Genomic DNA, 19,039 nt, shown 5'->3' with positions numbered 1-19,039 from the left:
TGTGAGAAAAGTTCTGACATTCCAATCAGGGCTCTCTTAGAAATAAAAAAAGAAAAGACGCCCAAACAGTCTATCACATCCTCCTACAGAGAGTGTTTAAACACAGTGTTTTTATCTCCATCTATTGTTCGATTTAAAAACAATGTTCAAAAACCATTTAGGTTTATAAATCGAGGTGCCTTCGTATATCCTTGAACAGCTGCATATCCTCGCGAAACTATTGGGCGAATATCTGTATAAAATGTTGATCTGTGCAAGGATGCAGAAGCAAGACAGACATCAAAAGCTTACTTACAATTCAAAGCTGAGGACGTGCACTCACTACTCCCTCCATTGACCGCGGCTTTCTCATCCCTTAATGAAGCCTGCCTTGAAAGGAACGCCAGCCTCCGCGTTTGCTTCAGAAGCTCTTATTATTACCGTGTTGGGCATAAACCTTTACCACGTGTCATTTTACTGCCAGCGTCCGATCCCTCTGAAGGGTCCGTGGCAGTTCATCACTAGTCACAACCACAAAAGTGCAGCTGTTAAGAATAGCCTGCAGACGGCGAGCAGCTGGAGAAATAAACGGGGGTCGTGACAAAGCCAATATTGTATAAATGAAAAGGAGGCATTTAATTTCATATTCTCTATGTTCCACATCCTCTAATACAGTGTCTAACCCTGTCTGGGACTGAATATAGCATCTCTGTCTACATTTAGAATATACCCAGGGGGAGGTTTGACGGTACGTTATACTTCCAAGCGAGTTTACATGTATTAATTACAGTGTAAAGAAATCCAATACAAGAGTTCCATTGAAAATTCTGTCATTTTAGTTAGTAACAAAGATTGGAATTGACTTAAGTTCCTTGATATATTATATTACTGTATGTGGAAGATTAACATAAATACATATTCTCAACAGTTAGTTTTAACAAGATGGATTAATCCATGCTAGTGCTGTATTCAGGGTTCCCACACCTTTTCCATAGCCAAATCCAAGCACTTTTTAAAGACTTTCCGTCACGTTGGGGTCCCATTTTACAGCGGGATCGTTCCTACAGAGCTAACATGGACACTCCGGACAACAACGTGAAGGTAAGATGATTTAATAACAAATAATACTGGTACAAAACTGGCGAAATGAACAAAAGAAAAGCACGTGCCAAATGCACGGGAAGCTAAAGCTAATTAGCAGTAAGTTCAGAGTCCAAAACAAAACGTGCCGAGCGCACAAGAAGCTAAAGTAGAACTTAGCATGGAACAAGACATAGATGGTTACCTCGTGAACATTGCTTACAGCAAAACAAGGGTCCAGAAAGAACTGAGGAAGAAGGCAGGCTTAAATACTAAGGCAGAAATCAAAACACAGGTGCGTGTCAAAAGCATAGCAGGTGGAACAAATGTGAAACCATGGTAACAACTAACGAGAATAAAACAAAAAAGTGCACAACTAGGGATTGGAACAGTCCAAAATTGATCAGGAAACACAAAAAGTACTCAAAAACCAAGACAATGTATGATCCGGGCGGCGGATCATAACACTTTCAAGATAAATGTTCCCGTTTTTCCACTACCCTTCAAAAGGCAAAAAACAGTGTGAATCAATTCATAGCCTTGTTGTTTGAAGTCACCAAATGCTGTCTGTAGAAAAAATACGAAAAAATCTGCTAAAAGCTCAGCCTAACATTGAACCAGCAGTTATTAACTGAATGGGGCTTAGAAAATGAATTTCTGTAGACTATTCAATGTCATTGGTGTTTGCAAACATGTCTCCATTTGTGTTGTTTTACAAATTTCTTGTTCTTTTTATCTTACTTACAGCACTCAATGACATTGAACAGCACGGACTGATTCACACCGTATTTGTGCTTGTAAACGGCATGATGTGATATAAATACATGCACCCTCAAAATGTCAATTTCACTCATTTGTTAACAAAACGGGTCCACATTAATATAAGGATAATAAATAGAGATGTCTGATAATATCGGAGTGCCGATATTATCGGCCGATAACTGCATTGATTTTAATTTTACTTTCCCCTCGGGGATTAATAAAGTATGTCTGATTCTGTCTTTAAAATGTAATATCGGAAATTATCGGTATCAGTTTCAAAAAGTACAATTTATGACTTTTTAAAACGCCGCTGTACACGGACGTAGGGAGAGGTACAGAGCAGTTGCGCCGATTTTCCCGGAGACTCACGAATTTCAGTGCCCCTCCCGAAAATCTCCTAGGGCAACTATTCTCCCAATTTCTCCCGATTTCCACCCAGACAACAATACTGGGGGCGTGCCTTAAAGGCACTGCGTTTGCATGCCAGCTCAGTCACATAATATCTACGGTTTTCACACACACAAGTGAATGCAACGCATACTTGGTCAACAGCCCTACAGGTCACACTGAGGGTGGCCGTATAAACAACTTTAACACTGTTACAAATATGTGCCACACTGTGAACCCACACCAAACAAGAATGACAAAACATATTTTGGGAGAACATCTGCACCTTAACACAACATACCGTATTTCCTTGAATTGCCGCCGGGGCGCTAATTAATTTACAACCTCTTCTCACTCTGGCGTTTACCTAAGGCATGCAGTAAAGGCAAACATGCGTTAATTATTTGAAAACCTCTTCTCACACCGGCGCTTATCAAAGGCATGCGGTAATTGTAGGCCTGCGCTTATAAATTTGAGTTTGACATAAGGATACTATCATGAAAAGCACATTTAAATTAAAAAAATTGTTATTATGGTCTTACCTTTACTTTTAAATGAAGTCCATGCGCAGCTCCTTCTGATCAAAAGCATCGATAACTTGTTTATAGAAGTCTTCCTTATATTTCTTCAGTTTTAAAAGTCTCTGTCTCGATGGAGATCTTCCTTTATTACCTCCTGCTTTGATTGAAAGTCCAGTTTAGAAAACTGTTTTATTTTACATATGTAATCCTCCAAGTTAAAAGTGCAAGCGAGAGGAAAAAAATAAACGATCGCTGCTCACTCTTGCTGCTTGTTGTCACTTCTTCTGCAGCCGAGTAGTCGCAAGAAGGATCACTAGCGGCCTCTACCACGAGGAGGCGGGAGTCATTTAATGACTCATATTTGACACACGCAGCTACGGTATTTTAATAAAACATAGTTGCTTACTGTTCTTTTTAGCATATTCAATAGCTTGGACCTTAAATCCTACTGAATAGCTCTTAATCTTCTTCCCTTTATGAGATTTCAAATTATTGAAATCAGCCTCCTCCATTTTGAAAATGATGACTCGTGACGTGACGAGTTTGACTGGGCAGAAATTCTAGGCATATGCTTATAATTTTGCGAAATGACTTTGACCCGGCGGAAATTCTAGACATGCGCTAATAAAAATAATATTTTGCCAAACGAGTTTGACCCGGCATTAATCCTGAGCCGGCGGTAATGCTAAGCATGCGCAAATTATTTTGCGAAACGAGTTTGCCCCGGCAGTAATTCTAGGCAGGCGCATACTATATGCCCGGCGGCAATTCAAGGAAATATGGTAAACACAACAGAACAAATATCCAGAACCCTTTACAGCACTAACTCTTCCTGGACGCTACAATATGCACCCCTAACAACTTGTCTTTTATTAGTAAGTAATCAAACAAAGGCTCCTAATTTAGTCTGCTGAAATATGCAGCAACATATATATATCCATTCTACTATTTTGTCAAAATTATTAAGGACAAGTGGTAGAAAATGAATTGTTAATCCACTTGTTCATTTATTGTTAATATCTGCTTTCTTTTCCAAACTTATGTTCAAATGTAATAATCACATATTCTTCTGTTATTTGATACTTTATATTCGTTTTAGATGATACCTCAAATTTGGGTATCAATCCGATACAAAGTCGTTACAGGATCAGACATTGGTCATATTCAAAGTCCTCATGTGCCAGGGACATATTTCCTGAGTTTATAAACATAATATTCCTTTTTTTTTAACTTATTTTATTAGCGGCTAGCTAGTTAGCCATGTCTTAAAGCACCTCTTCTGTATTGTATTGAAACGTAATGAGTTTCATTTGGCATCACATGGACTGAGATAAGACTTTCTGGAGTTCTGTGGTCAGATGAAACAAAAACTGAGCTGTTTGACCACAATACCCAGCAATATGTTTGGAGGAGAAAAGGTGAGGCCTTTAATCCCACGAACACCATCCCTACCGTCAAGCATGGTGGTGGTAGTATTATACGCTCTGGGCCTGTTTTGCTGCCAATGGAACTGGTGCTTTACAGAGAGTAAATAAGACAATGAAAAAGGAGGATTGCCTCCAAATTCTTTAGGACAAACTAAAATCATCAGCTCAGAGTTTTGGTCTTGGGCGCAGTTAGGTGTTCCAACAGGACAATGACCCCAAATACACGTCAAAAGTGGTAAAGGAATGGCTAAATCAGACGAGAATTAAGGTTTTAGAATGGCCTTCGCAAAATCCTGACTTAAACGTGTGGACAATGCTGAAGAAACAAGTCCATGTCAGAAAACCAACACATTTAGCTGAACTGCACACATTTTGTCAAGAGGAGTGGTCAAAAATTCTACCAGAAGCTTCCCAGAAGCTTGTTGATGGCTACCAAAAAGTGCCTTATTGCAGTGAAACTTGCCAAGGAACATGAATCCAATATTAACATTGCTGTATGTATACTTTTGACCCAGCACATTTTCAGTAGACCCATAATAAATTCATAAAAGCACCAAACTTCATGAATATTTTTGTGACTAACAAGTATGTGCTCCAATCACTCTTCACAAAAAAACTAAGAGTTGTAGAAATTATGTTCTTTACAAGTGTATGTAAACAAGTAAGATGTATGTCTGCTTTTAGCCCCGGACCAAATTTTTTTTTAGCCCAATGCGAGGTTTGGTGACCCTACTTTTTTGTGAAAAAAGGGACAAAAATGGCTCTTCTGAGAGCGAAGGTGGCTGACCCCAGCCAAGGGAACTTCGGACCACTGTCCTTTCTGCTCATGAGTCAACTGACAGTGAACCAAAAGAAAAGCTGAAAGGTCATTAAAGGCCTACTGAAATGAGATTTTCTTATTTAAACGGGGATAGCTGTTGCGATTTGGTGGGCGCATTGTGATGCGCGGAGGTGTCGGCCCCAAGATGCCAAAGACGGGAGCAAGCAGGAGTGGAGGTAGGAACCAGATTTAATAATAAAACACAACAAAACACTTGACAAAGGAAAAGAAAAGGCGTGCCACCGCACGGTGAGCTAAATGCTACTTGTAGCAAGGGTAGAGTTCAAAAGTCCGTAAGCAGCGCGAGCCGAGCGTGCGGAAAGCTAAGCTAAAGCTAAGCAATGAGGATAAGCAATCGCAACTTGTTGCGTGAGCAAACGAAACAGGGCAAAAGCTCGCTTGATCTTGATTTTCAGTATGAGTACAGACCGTGAAAGCGGGGCGTCACGATCCTTCTGGCTGTTTTGGGTTTCAAGCAGGAGGTGTCAGAAAAGTTACCACAGGGATAACTGGCTTGCGGCGGCCCAGCGTTCATAGCGGCGTCGCTTTTTGATCCTTCGATGTCGGCTCTTCCCATCATTGTGAAGCAAAATTCACCAAGCGTTGGATTGTTCACCCACTAATAGAGAACGTGAGCTGGGTTTAGACCGTCGTGAGACAGGTCAGGGCACAAGCTCACCTGATCTCCGGTAAGTGGCGACTTTTTACCACAATTTTCTCACCGAAAACTGCTGGTTGACATTTGGACGGGATCCATGTTCGCTTGACCGCTCTGATCCATAGGAAAGTTTCACCTCCAGGAATTTTAAACAAGGAATCACCGTGTGTTTGTGTGGCTAAAGGCTAAAGCTTCGCAACTCCATCTTTCTACTTTGACTTCTCCATTATTAATTGAACAGATTGCAAAAGATTCAGCAACACAGATGTCCAAAATACTGTGTAATTATGCGGTTAAAGCAGACGACTTTTAGCTGTGTGTGTGTGCAGCGCTCATATTCATAACAGCCCGTGACGTCACGCGTACACGTCATCATTCCGCGACGTTTTCAACAAGAAACTTCCGGGAAATTTAAAATTGCAATTTAATAAACTAAAAAGGCCGTATTGGCATGTGTTGCAATGTTAATATTTCATCATTGATATATAAACTATCAGACTGCGTGGACGGTACTAGTGGGTTTCAGTAGGCCTTTAGAATGTCTGGGTCACGCTGGGGAGAATCTGGCAAGTCAATGATAATCCTGTGTGGGTTTGCCTGCTATGACTTGGCTTTCACACCACACATTTTCATTTCACTCATCACTGTCCTAATCTATGTAAAGAAGTGGATTCTTACAGCTCTATTTACTACACCTGCGTTGTTAACAGGAAATGTGGGAATAAAATAAGAAAAATCTACATTTTTTTTTTGGGCCTGTAGAAAGATTATGCATGTTCGCATAATGCTGGATGTACTGAGGTCGCTAACTCCATTACAAACGGATCCCACAGAGGCAGATTAGGCGTGCTTTCCTCCTCCCACAACACTCCCAAAGCAAACGAATATCAAGTCAATTTCTGCAATAAAAAATGCACAGGGGAAGCGGCTGCAGCCCATTAATCATGCTCTTAGGAAGGAGACAACTATACCCATGAGCAGCCAAGTCGAGTGTTGCAGGGTGGCAGCACTCCTACCTGATTTGCACTTAGATCCGAAAGAAGTACTCATGCAAGGACAGCGTCAAAGTTCTTCACTGCACCTGAAAAAGAAGAAAAGATTGTCGGACGCTTTTTCAACTACAGACGGTTTTCTTTGGCTTTTTTCACACTTGTCATTGTAGGCTGATAACTTTAAACTCAAAGAAGATTATTCGGTAACACTTTAGTATGGGGAACACATATTCACCACGCCAATTATTGCTTATTAGTAAGCCTAACCCTAATTACTTTAATAAGCCACTAATTAATGGTGAATACATTCGCCATACTAAAAAGTGTTACCGGATATTCTACTCACTCTAAACCATGGGTGTCAAACTCTGGCCCGCGTGTACTTTCATTTGGCCCTTAAGGCAATATCAAATTAACATTAGAGCAGGCCCGACGCTTTAACGCCACATTCACCGCTAATACTCATACTCGTCAATCCTCCCGATTTTCCCCGGAAACTCCCAAAGTTCAGTGCCCCACCCGAATTTCTCCTGATTTCCCCCCGGACAACAATGTTGGGGGTGGGCCCTAAAAACACTGCCTTTGGCGTTCTCTACAATCTGTCGCCATGTCCGCTTTTACTCCATACAAACAGCGTGCTGGCCCAGTCACATAATATATGCAACTTATACACACAACCAAGTGAATGCAAGCATACTTGGTCAACAGCCATACAGGTCACACTGAGGGTGGCCATATAGACAACTTTAACACTGTTACAAATATGCGCCACACTGTGAACCCACACCAAACAAGAATGACAAACAATTTGGGAGAACATCCCCACCGTAACACAACAGAACAAATACCCAGAACCACTTGCGGCACTAACTCTTCCGGGACGCTACAATATACACCCCTGTTACCACCAAACCCCGCCGCCGAAAAGAGGCCTTCAATTTTTATTCTTTATTTTATTTTTATTTGATATGCCATTGATATTTTTTAATTATTATTATTTAAAACTTGATTTTGCATGTCACTATAAAGTTATATAAGTCTTGCTTGTTCAATATTCAATGCAAAACTTGTTTGGGTCCCAATTAAAAGGTTAATTTGTTCAACCTTGGCCCACAGCTTTGTTCGGTTTTAAAACTTTGGCCCACTCTGTATATGAGTTCGACACCCCTGCTCTAAACATTGTTCAATGCGTAGGAAGTACAAACCAGTATTTACATAAATACTTCAGTACCGTATTTTTCGGCGTATAAGTCGCACCTGCCGAAAATGCATAATAAAGAAGGAAAAAAGCACTGGAGTATAAGTCGCATTTTTTGGAGAAATTTATTTGATAAAACCCAACACCAAGAATAGACATTTGAAAGGCAATTTAAAATAAATAAAGAATAGTGAACAACAGGCTGAATAAGTGTACGTTATATGACGCATTAATAACCAACTGAGAAGGTGCCTGGTATGTTAAAGTAACATATTATGGTAAGAGTCATTCAAATAACTATAACATATAGAACATGCGTTTACGTATACGTTTAACAAACAATCTGTCACTCCTAATCGCTAAATCTGTTGAAATCTTATACGTCTAGTCTTTTACGTCAGTGGTTCTCAAATGGGGGTACGCGTTCCCCTGGGGGTACAAAACTTGAAGGTATGCCAAGGGGTACGTGAGATTTTTTTAAATATTCTAAAAATAGCAACAATTCTGATATCCTTTATAAATATATTTATTGAATAATACTTCAACAAAATATGAATGTAAGTTCATAAACTGTGAAAAGAAATACAACAATGAAATATTCAGTGTTGACAGCTAGATTTTTTGTGGACATGTCCCATAAATATTGATGTTAGAGATTTATTTTTTTCTGAAAAAATGTATAGAATTAAGTTCATGAATCCAGATGGATCTCTATTACAATCCCCAAAGAGGTCACTTTAAGTTAATGATTACTTCTATGTGTAGAAATTGTATTTATAATTGAATCACTTGAGTATCTATCAAAAAGTTTTTAGTTATTTTTATATCTTTTTTTCCAAATAGTTAAAAAAAAGACCACTACAAATGAGCAATATTTTGCATTGTTATATATTTTAATAAATCAGAAACTGATGACATAGTGCTGTATTTTACTTCTTTATCTTTTTTCAACCAAAAATGCTTTGCTCTGATTAGGGGGTATTGAATTAAAAAAATGTTCACAGGGGGTTCATCACTGAAAAAAGGTTGAGAACCATTGTCTTACGTGAATGAGCTAAATATTATTATTTGGTATTTTACGGTAATGTGTTAATAATTTCACACATAAGTCGTTCCTGAGTATAAGTCGTACCCCTGGCCAAACTATGAAAAAAACTGCGACTTATAGTCCGAAAAATACAGTATTTCCACGAACTGAAGCTGTTGCATACTAGCGATCTCTCTGGTCTTCTCTTATTACAATCATTTCAGTTGTGTCTACTGAATTTACATTTAACTCACAGTGCAACTCAATTTCTTCATCTCATGCAAGTCACATATTGTGAGTCTCAAACATGTCACCGATACACAAGTGTTGGAAAAATCAGTCACCGTATTTTTCAGACTATAGAGCGGACTTAAAATCCTTAAATGTTCTTTTTTTTTTCTCAATCCAACAAACTAATACACAACAATACCATAATAATGCAATCCAATTCCAAAACCAAACCCGACCCAGCAACATTCAGAGTAGCAATAAACAGAGCAATTGAGAGGACACACAAACCTGACACAGAACAATCTAAAAGTAGTGAAACAAAAATAAATATTGTCAACAACAGTATCAATATTAGTAACAATTTCAACATAGCAGTGTTTAAAAATCCTCTGATATTATCATTACAGACATTTATAAAAAAGAACAATAGTGTCACAGTGGCTTACACTTGCATCGCATCTCATAAGCTTGACAACACACTTTGTCCAATATTTTCTACAGAGATAAAATAAGTCATATTTTTGGTACATTTAATAGTTAAAACAAATGTAAGTAATGGATCCCATATTCCAAAATATGACTCATTATCTAAACTAAATGCAGTTTTTTCTACTGATATCATCTCCGTAGCTCAGAATGTGTTGGACTATCAACATCTATCCATTTGTTTAATATTACCCTTCTTGTTATTATGCATATTGAAAGAAATGCATTTTTACTCTTTGATGACATGTTACTAAATTTGATGCAGATCACCAAGAATACAAGTTTACTACCATCTTAAAAATCAACAGTGGGCCTTATAACCCGGTTCCCCTAATGTACGTATTAATTGTGGTTGTGCTTACTGACCTCAAAACACTTTTATTAGGTATATTATGTAATAATAAGTGTGACCAGTAGATGAGTTGAGTTGAGGGGGGTTTCAGGGGTGTATACTGTAGCGTACCGGAAGAGTTAGTGCTGCAAGGGATTTCTGGGTATTTTTTCTGTCGTGTTTTTGTTGTGCTACGGTGCGGACGTTCTCCCGAAATGCGTTTGTCATTCTTGTTTGGTGTGGGTTGACAGTGTGGCACACATTTGTAACAGTGTTAAAGTTGTTTGTACGGGCACACTCAGTGTGACCTGTATGGCTCTTGACCAAGTATGAATTGCATTCACTTGTGTGTGTGAAAAGCCATGAATATTACGTGTTTTTGCCGGCACGCAGAGGCAGTGCCTTTAAGGTTTATTGACGCTCTGTACTTCTCCCTACATCCATGTACACAGCTCGTTTTAAAAAGTCATAAATTTTACTTTTTGAAACAGATACCAATAATATTGAAACCGATACCGATAATTTCCGATATTACATTTTAAAGCATTTATCAGCCAATAATATTGACAGTCCAATATTATCAGAAATCTCTACTTAATAAGTATGATCTTGAAATAAATGTAATAATAGCTTCATTTTCAGAGTTATTGTGAGCTTTGACAACCATTAGTGCAGCTTTGTGATGTTCACAATTGAAAAAATTCAGACGGTGTGTAATGTAGCCACAATCAACGAGTCGAGAATATTGTGGTGAAAGTTGGTGCATCATCGTCAAACTCTGCAATAAACACCTGCATGAAACTAAATACAGATTTTGTACTTTTCATGAGTCGTTTGCCGCATAGTCTCCGTTAATGTATAGCCAAACATTGCATGTAAAAAAAATAACTAATCCGTTTGCCTGCATATGATGCCGCAGAATCGCGTACCAATTTTGATGAAAAACTCAACCAGAAGCTTGTGGATGGCTACCAAAAGTGCCTTATTGCAGTGAAACTTGCCAAGGGACATGTAACCAAACATTAAAGGGGAACATTATCATCAGACCTATGTAAGCGTCAATATATACCTTGATGTTGCAGAAAAAAACACCTTTTTTTTTTTTTTAACAGATTTTCGAACTCTAAATGGGTGCATTTTGGCAAATTAAACGCCTTTCTGTTTATCGCTCTTTTTGCAATGACGTCAGAACGCGACGTCACCGAGGTAATACAGCCGCCATTTTCATTTCCTCGAACACATTGCAAACACCGGGTCTCAGCTCTGTTATTTTCCATTTTTTTGACTATTTTTTGGAACCTTGGAGACATCATGCCTCGTCGGTGTGTTGTCGGAGGGTGTGACAACACGAACAGGGAGGGATTCAAGTTGCACCACTGGCCCGAAGATGCGAAAGTGTCTGTTGCCAGACCCCCATTGAATGTGCTTATGTGTCTGCACATTTTACCGGCAATCACAGACATGGCACAGAGATGTGTGGATAACCTGCAGATGCGTTTGCAACGATAAAATCAACGAAATCGCAAAGGTGAGTTTTGTTGTTGTTGACTTATGTGCTAATTAGACATATTTGGTCGCGGTGTGACTGCCAGCTAATCGATGCTAACATGCTACGCTAATCGATGCTAACATGCTATTTACCGGCGATGACAGACATGGCACAGAGATGTATGGATAACCTGCAGATGCATTTGCAACTATAAAGTCAACAAAATCACAAAGGTGAGTTTCGTTGATGTTGACTGCCAGCTAATCGACGCTAACATGCTACACTAATCGATGCTAAAATGCTATTTATCGGCGGTGCTAAGGCAGACATGGCACAGAGATGTATGGATATCCTGCAGATGCATTTGCAACAATATTATGTTTCCTTCCACCCACATTTAATGCGAAAAAAACATTTACCAATCGACGGATTTAAGTTGCTCCAGTGTCACAAGATGCGAAAGTCCTGATCGTTTGGTCCACACATTTTACCGGCGATGCTAACGCAGCTATCCGGCCATGCTATGGCTATGAATAGCATCAATAGCTATTCGCTCATTAGATTCAGTTTCTTCTTCAATACTTTCATACTCCAACCATCTGTTTCAGTACATGCGTAATCTGTTGAATCGCCTAAGCAGCTGAGATCCGAGTCTGAATCCGAGCTAATGTCGCTATATCTTGCTGTGGTATTTGCCATTGTTTGTTTGCATTGGCAGCACTGTGTGACGTCACAGGGAAATGGATAGTGTCTTGGCAGAGAGCGAAAAAAAGGCACCTTAAGGCTTTTTTTAGGGATATTCCGGGACCGGTAAAATTTTGAAAAAAAATTCAAAAAATACAAGCCACTGGGAACTGATTTTTATTGTTTTTAACCCTTTTGAAACTGTGATAATGTTCCCCTTTAACATTGCTGTATGTATACTTTTGACCCAGCAGATTTGGTCACATTTTCAGTAGACCCATAATAAATTCATAAAAGAACCAAACTTCATGAAAGTCTTTTGTGAACATTAAAGCCGTTATCTCAGTTTGCCTTTTTATTGCAAAATAAGCCCCAGTGGGGCCCCCAACTTTATTCAGTGACCAGAAACTGGACATTAGGTTGACAGTCCATTTAACACCACTCCCATAGAATCAAGTCAAACCTGAGCATTATTTTTCTGGGTAATGGCACAATTGTCAATGCCCAAGAATCTCATTAGACTGCGCGATGGTCCTGTACAAAAGGAGTAAAGACACTCGCGTCAAGGTCACCGTGCCACCAATTAGCCTCTCTCGTTCTCGCCGAGCACCTGCAGAAGTGCTTGCGCTCACCGTAATTAAGAGAACAGAGGTTGTGTTTCATTTAATGTGGGTCTGAGACGGAGAGAACAATTTCCGTATTATTCGACAGGAAGACGTCCAGTGCAAAAAACGCAACATTGGAAATAAATAGTGCACATACACTCCTGTGGACATCAGTCAGGATCCATCCATCTATCCATTTTTTACCGCTTGTCCCTTTGGGGTCGCTGTTCCCTATCTCAGCTACAATTGGGCGGAAGGCGGGGTACACCCTGGACAAGTCGCCACCTCATCGCAGGGCCAACACAGATAGACAGACATCATTCACACTCACATTCACACACCAGGGCCAATTTAGTGTTGCCAATCAACCTATCCCCAGGTGCATGTCTTTGGAGGTAGGAGGAAGCCGGAGTACCCACGCATTCACAGAAAGATCCCGAGCCCGGGATTGAACCCAGGACTACTCAGGACCTTCGTATTGTGAGGCAGACGCACTAACCCCATCAGTCAGGATTAGCTTTGCAAATTTTCAGAGAGTAACATCCACTCTAAAAAAATGTTTTATTAGATACTAGGGTTGTACGGTATACCGGTATTAGATAGATAGATAGATAGATAGTACTTTATTAGTATAATACCACGATACTAACGAATGATTCGGTACTATACCGCCTCTGAAACGTACAAGTACGCCATACCCCCGCGCCCACGTCATCGTCACGCCGTGTCATTACTGGTTTTACGTGCAGAGGAGCATGTTTGGCAGCGCACAATCACTGAGTACTTACAAGCAGACACAGTGTGTATACAGAAAAGGGAGAACGGACGCATTTTGGTTAAAAAACTAACAAAGGTGAAGCTATAACACTGAAACGCCCTCAGGAAGAGGTGTTTTAAGACATGGTTAGCTAGCTAGCGGCTAACGTCCATTCGCCGTTGGCAGTGTTTTAGCTATTTTTAAATCACTAATCCTGATCTCCATGGCGACAAAGTAAGTTTCTTACAAGTATCCTCTCTGCAGGAGGAGGAATAGCGAAACATGCTTCACTACACACCGTAGTTCACCGACGTCAAAATGTAAACAAACGCCATTGGTGGATCTACACCTGACATCCACTGTAATGATACCAAGTACAGGAGAAAATCTACTCGATACTACTATGATAACGTAGATATTTTTTGTCATAACATCTTTAGTTTTTTATTAAATTCGCATGAAGTTTAAATACTCAGCAAATACGTCCCTGGACACATGAGGACTTTGAATATGACCGATGTATGATCCTGTAACGACTTGGTATCGGACTGATAACCAAATTTGTGGTATCATCCAAAACTAATGTAAAGTATCAAACAATAGAAGAGTAAGTGATTATTACATTTTAACATAAGTGTAGATAGAACATGTTAAAAGAGAAAGTAAGCAGATACTAACAGTAAATGAACAAGTAGATTAATAATTCATTTTCTACCACTTGTCCTTAATAATGTTGACAAAATAATAGAATGAAACATGACACAACAGGTTACTGCATATATCAGCAACTAAATTAGGAGCCTTTTTTTGCTTACTTACTAATAAAAGACAACTTGTCTTGTATGTTCACTATTTAAGGACTAAATTACAATTAAAGCTGCAAGCAGCGTTGGTCGGGCCCGCTTTGGCTGCTGCCCCCGCGACCCTAACCCGGATAAGCGTTAGAATATGCATTGATAGTAGCTACTATTAGCAAACAGATAGACTTACCAACTCGGCATAATATCTTAACATCAACACACTGGCAAAAATGACAATTTTTAGGAACATTTTGTTTTGAAGGGGTTTTTGCCAACTTCCTGTAGATTTTTGCTGAAGGAAGTGAGTGTATGAAATGTAGGTGTAAGTCAGACCTACATAGAGGTTTTTGTTTCATGTCTCTACGACATTCCTAACGAAAGTTACAAGCAGTTTTGTCTGTGTTTTTTCCTAGGGGGCGCTAGAGCGCAATTTGGATTTTTATTTTTTATTTTTTTATTAGATGGTAATTTTCGCCAGTCCTTATGTGTGTGTAAAATTTGGTGAGTTTTGAAGCATGTTAAGGGGGTCAAATTACAGCTCGGCGTTTCTGGATGTTGTCGATAAATGGCTTTTGTTTTGCATACTAGAGCTTAAACTTGCACTTTGAAGCATTTTAAGGGGGTCAAATTACAGCTCAATGTAGCAAAAATGACATTTTTTAGGAGACTTTGCGCAGGGGTTCTTTGAAGGCGCGTAAAATCAAAACCGGACCACTTATTAAAACTCTGAATAACTTTTAATCAGAAGGGTTCAATCCCTCTCTTGTGCGAGTTTGAAGCTGAAACGACAAACGCGCCCAGAGGAGATAATGTTTGAAGAAAGGTGACCGGTTTTTACAAAACTTTTGTTTTGAAGGGGGGATTGCAAACTTCCTGTTGATTTTTGTTGGGGGTTGTCAACTTCCTCTTGATTTTGTTGGGGGTTGTCAATCTCTGCATATGTCAGCAGCTAAATTAGGAGCCTTTTTTTTACTTACTTACAAATAAAAGACAACTTGTCTTGTATGTTCACTATTTAAGGACTAAATTACAATAATAAACATGTTTAAAGTACCACAAGATTTTTTGTTTAAATAAAGTCAATAATGCAATTTTTTGTAGTCCCCTTTAGTTAAAAAAAAGTACCGAAAACTATCAAAATAATTTTGGTACCGGTACCAAAATATTGGTATCGGGACAACACTATTAAATTCAAACATCGAGGGAGAAAGGACAGGTGAATCATCCAGACCTTGAAAGCAATTTTATTCTTTCCCCGGGTAGATCACAAGGGACGTTGGGTCCTGGTGACAGGCGTTCCCTGTGCCAGCAGCAAGGTCCAACGCACGCGGCGCCTCACGTTACGGCCCATAAATCTAACTAAAGGAGCGGAGACGTCCCCTGCGGGGCTCGCGTTTGATGTGAGCGAGAGTCCACTTCAAGTTCAACTCTCGTTCCCTTTCTTGCGGCGGACTGAACGGAACATGAAAGATAATTAGACGTACTTTGGTTACAGACCATCTGGGCGTGTTGACACGGCGACCTTGCGCCGACGCCGCGACCTGACGACGACCAGCATGCTGGAAGCAGGATTACATCTTAGTGCGACATCATAAGTGACCAGTGGCGGGGCCGTGCGTTTCCCACCTAGGCCTTCAGTGATGTCCGACTTCAATGATTACCTCTCAATATACCACATCAACATTGTACAAAACTGGTTACTATCTGGCGCATTTAAAAATCCATAAACCTGCATCAGCAATTAAAATGTGGTACTGCAAAAAACATATTAAACGTGAAAAAATACATACTCACAATTTGTAGAACCCATTCAAGTTTCTGGGGTATGGTCTCACAAGATCTAGTTTCTCTTTAAATATCCTTCTTGAAAATAGCCTTGCAAATATATGTGTTGTCTTGTCTAATCATAAAAGAGGCAGACCAGGCGTGTTGGCTTGATTTCTTAAAGGCCTACTGAAACCAACTTCTACCCACCACACAGTCTGAGTTTATATATCAATGATGAAATATTAACATTGCAACACATGCCAATACGGCCGGTTTAGTTTACTAAATTACAATTTTAAATATCCCGCGGAGTTTCTTGTTGAAAACGTCGCGGAAGGATGACGCGTGCAGGTGATGTCACGGACTGTCAGGAAATATTAGCGCAGCACTATTTGCGGCTAAAAGTCGTCTCTTTTCATCATCGCGCAATTAAACAGTATTCTGGAGATCTGTGTTGCTGAATCTTTTGCAATTTGTTCAATTAATAATGGAGAAGTACATAGAAAGATGGAGTTGGGAAGCTTTAGCCTTTAGCCACACAAACACACAGTATTTCCTTGTTTAAAATTCCCGGAGGTGAAGCTTTACTATGGATCAGAGCGGTCAAGCGAACATGGATCCCGACCACTTGTCAACCGGCAGGTTTCGTTGACAAAATTATGTTAAAAAGTCGCATCTTACCGGAGATCTGTGGAGTTTGCGCCGTCCATTTATCTGCCGTCGACTTCCCTCAGACACTGGCGTCAACACACCCCTCCGACTATCAGGTACTATTTAACTCACTAAAACACTAGCAACACAATAGAAATATAAGGGATTTTCCAGTAAATGTGTCTAAAAACATCTGAATCCGTCCCAATGCAATCGCCTTTTCTTTTTTTTACTTTATTTATTTTGTTTTTTTTGTAGTCCTTCGCTATCAATATCATCATCCACAAATCTTTCATCCTCGCTCAAATTAATGGGAAATTGTCGTTTTCTCGGTCTGAATAGCTCTTGCTGCTGGAGGCTCCCATTAAAAACAATGTGAGGACGTGAGGAGCCCTCACCCTTGTGACGTTATGGTAAAGGCAAGGCTTTTTTTTTTATCAGCACCAAAAGTTACGAACTTTATCGTCGATGTTCTCTACAAAATCCTTTCAGCAAAAATATGGCAATATTGCAAAATGATCAAGTATGACACACAGAATGGACCTGCTATCCCTGTTTAAATAAGAACATCTCATTTCAGTAGGCCTTTAATAACTGTTTAATAGAGTTTTGGCCAATTGACTTAGTTGTGATTTCCCTCTCTGTATGAGTTTCAAATGAGCATATATTAATGCAGTATGAAGAAGAATGTTTTAATGTAGACACACAGAATCATCATACTGCTGTGATTACATGCATAAAGTGTTCATTCAAGGCTAAGGCAAAATATCGTGATTGCCCAAAAATATGGAGATATTAATAAAAAAAAAGGCCATATCGCCCAGCCCTACATGCAACCCTAATTTTTTGCATCATTAAAGGGGAACTGCACTTTTGGGAGGAATTTTGCCTATCGTTCACAATCAGTATGAGAGACAAAAAGACAAAACGATTTTTATTTTTTTTGCATCATAACATGAAAAAAAGGGTTTTCTTGGTAGTTAGCAATGCAGTAAATCGCATTTAATCATACCTCTTCCTGTCATTGGGAGAGGACGCAAAGAAAAAGGCTCCGCTTTTGCTCATTGTTTTTTTTTCAGTTTTTTTTATAAGACTTTGGACCACTGATTGTGTTGACAGCCACAGAATGGTTACCTGGTATCCTCGAAACTGATTTCGGTCCGGTGAGAGGCACTGATGCGCTGAAATAAGGCGAGCTGGAAGAGCCCCTTACCTCACATCAAAGCGGTTGCCTAGCAACCATAACCCACGTCGAGAGTTTGAAGCCGTTTTAAAGTGTTTCTGGCGACACAGAGTGATACACGTTGACGGGCTGACACCTCAAAGTTGAACTCTTACCGGCGCGAGGTACGAAGTTGTTAGAAATAAAACAAGTTAAAAGTCGCTAATGAAGCAAGTGACGTCAGCGAGCTGATACGAGAGGCACTGACGTCACCGACCTGCCGCCGTGTCAAACTCTGAAAGGAAAACTCCCGTTCAGAAACCTTCGGTGTCATCTGAATTTAATGATTCTGTGAACACAGGATATGATATTTTAAGTTTTTCCTGAGAGAACTCTCTTAAAGGAATCAATAAACTTTCTAACTTATATATGAGGGCAGTTTTAGTGAAATCATATTTTCCGGGCACACTTCATAGACATTATATCCTGAATGAGTGTACAAAAGTTGAGCTAAGGAAAATAAGGACAATATATATTACATTACCAATTAATCCCCAAATTAAATAAATATAATTCAAAAATTAATAATGGAATATACCCTTCAAATGATTTTTTTTTTCAACTTAAATCTAAGAGGGAAAGCCATATTTGATGTTGGACACATGATATGATGGGAAGCAAGACGTAATGCTACAAAGGAAAAAAAAAAATAGTCCATGACATAGAAAGAGTAAGATTGGAACACTGTTTTTCAACCACTGTGCCGCGGCACACTAATAGTGTCGTGAGATACAGTCTAGTGCAGTGCTTTTCAACCACTGTGCCGCGGCACACTCGTGAGATAGTGTGGTGTGCCGTGGGAGATAGAAAAGAATAGAATAAAATACAATAGAATAGAAAGGATTCAGGTTTCACCACTACCGGTAATCCAGCTTGTTTTTTTTCTAATCATTCCTTCAGCTGCCATGACACTTTCTCTGACACAAGCGATGACGACATTTGGGGAACGCCCACCGGTGACGCAACACCGACCCCTGTTGTTGAAAAGGCTCCAGGCAGCCACTCGGGCGGTCCGAAAGAGAACCGTGGGTTGCTGACCCCCGCTTTAGACAATTGTACGTGTAAACCTGCCAGTGGTAGCAACTGATTTCTCCCTAAGCGAGTATGTATTTGTGTCTCACGCACTCGCACTCGCACTCGCACTCGCACTCGCACTCGCACTCGC

General features: G+C 39.7%; 1 protein-coding gene across 4 annotated transcripts in view; it reads right to left on the bottom strand.

Annotated features, from left to right (window-relative positions):
* The window catches only part of st6gal2a (ST6 beta-galactosamide alpha-2,6-sialyltranferase 2a), a 188,053-nt gene that overhangs the window by 136,975 nt on the left and 32,039 nt on the right, over positions 1-19,039 (bottom strand). For 2 of the 4 annotated variants that reach the window (XM_061879280.1, XM_061879279.1), the window contains exon 2: positions 6,606-6,715. The gene's annotated coding sequence lies outside the window, so the exon portion shown is untranslated. The remainder of the gene's footprint in view (positions 1-6,605; positions 6,716-19,039) is intronic. The other 2 variants (XM_061879278.1, XM_061879276.1) reach the window with 1 other exon arrangement.

The sequence above is a fragment of the Nerophis ophidion genome, linkage group LG19 (genome assembly GCF_033978795.1).
Source record: "Nerophis ophidion isolate RoL-2023_Sa linkage group LG19, RoL_Noph_v1.0, whole genome shotgun sequence".
NCBI classification, from domain to species: Eukaryota; Metazoa; Chordata; class Actinopteri; order Syngnathiformes; family Syngnathidae; genus Nerophis; species Nerophis ophidion.
Note: the sequence above shows the minus strand (reverse complement) of the source record. Positions and strands in the feature narration are given on the sequence as shown.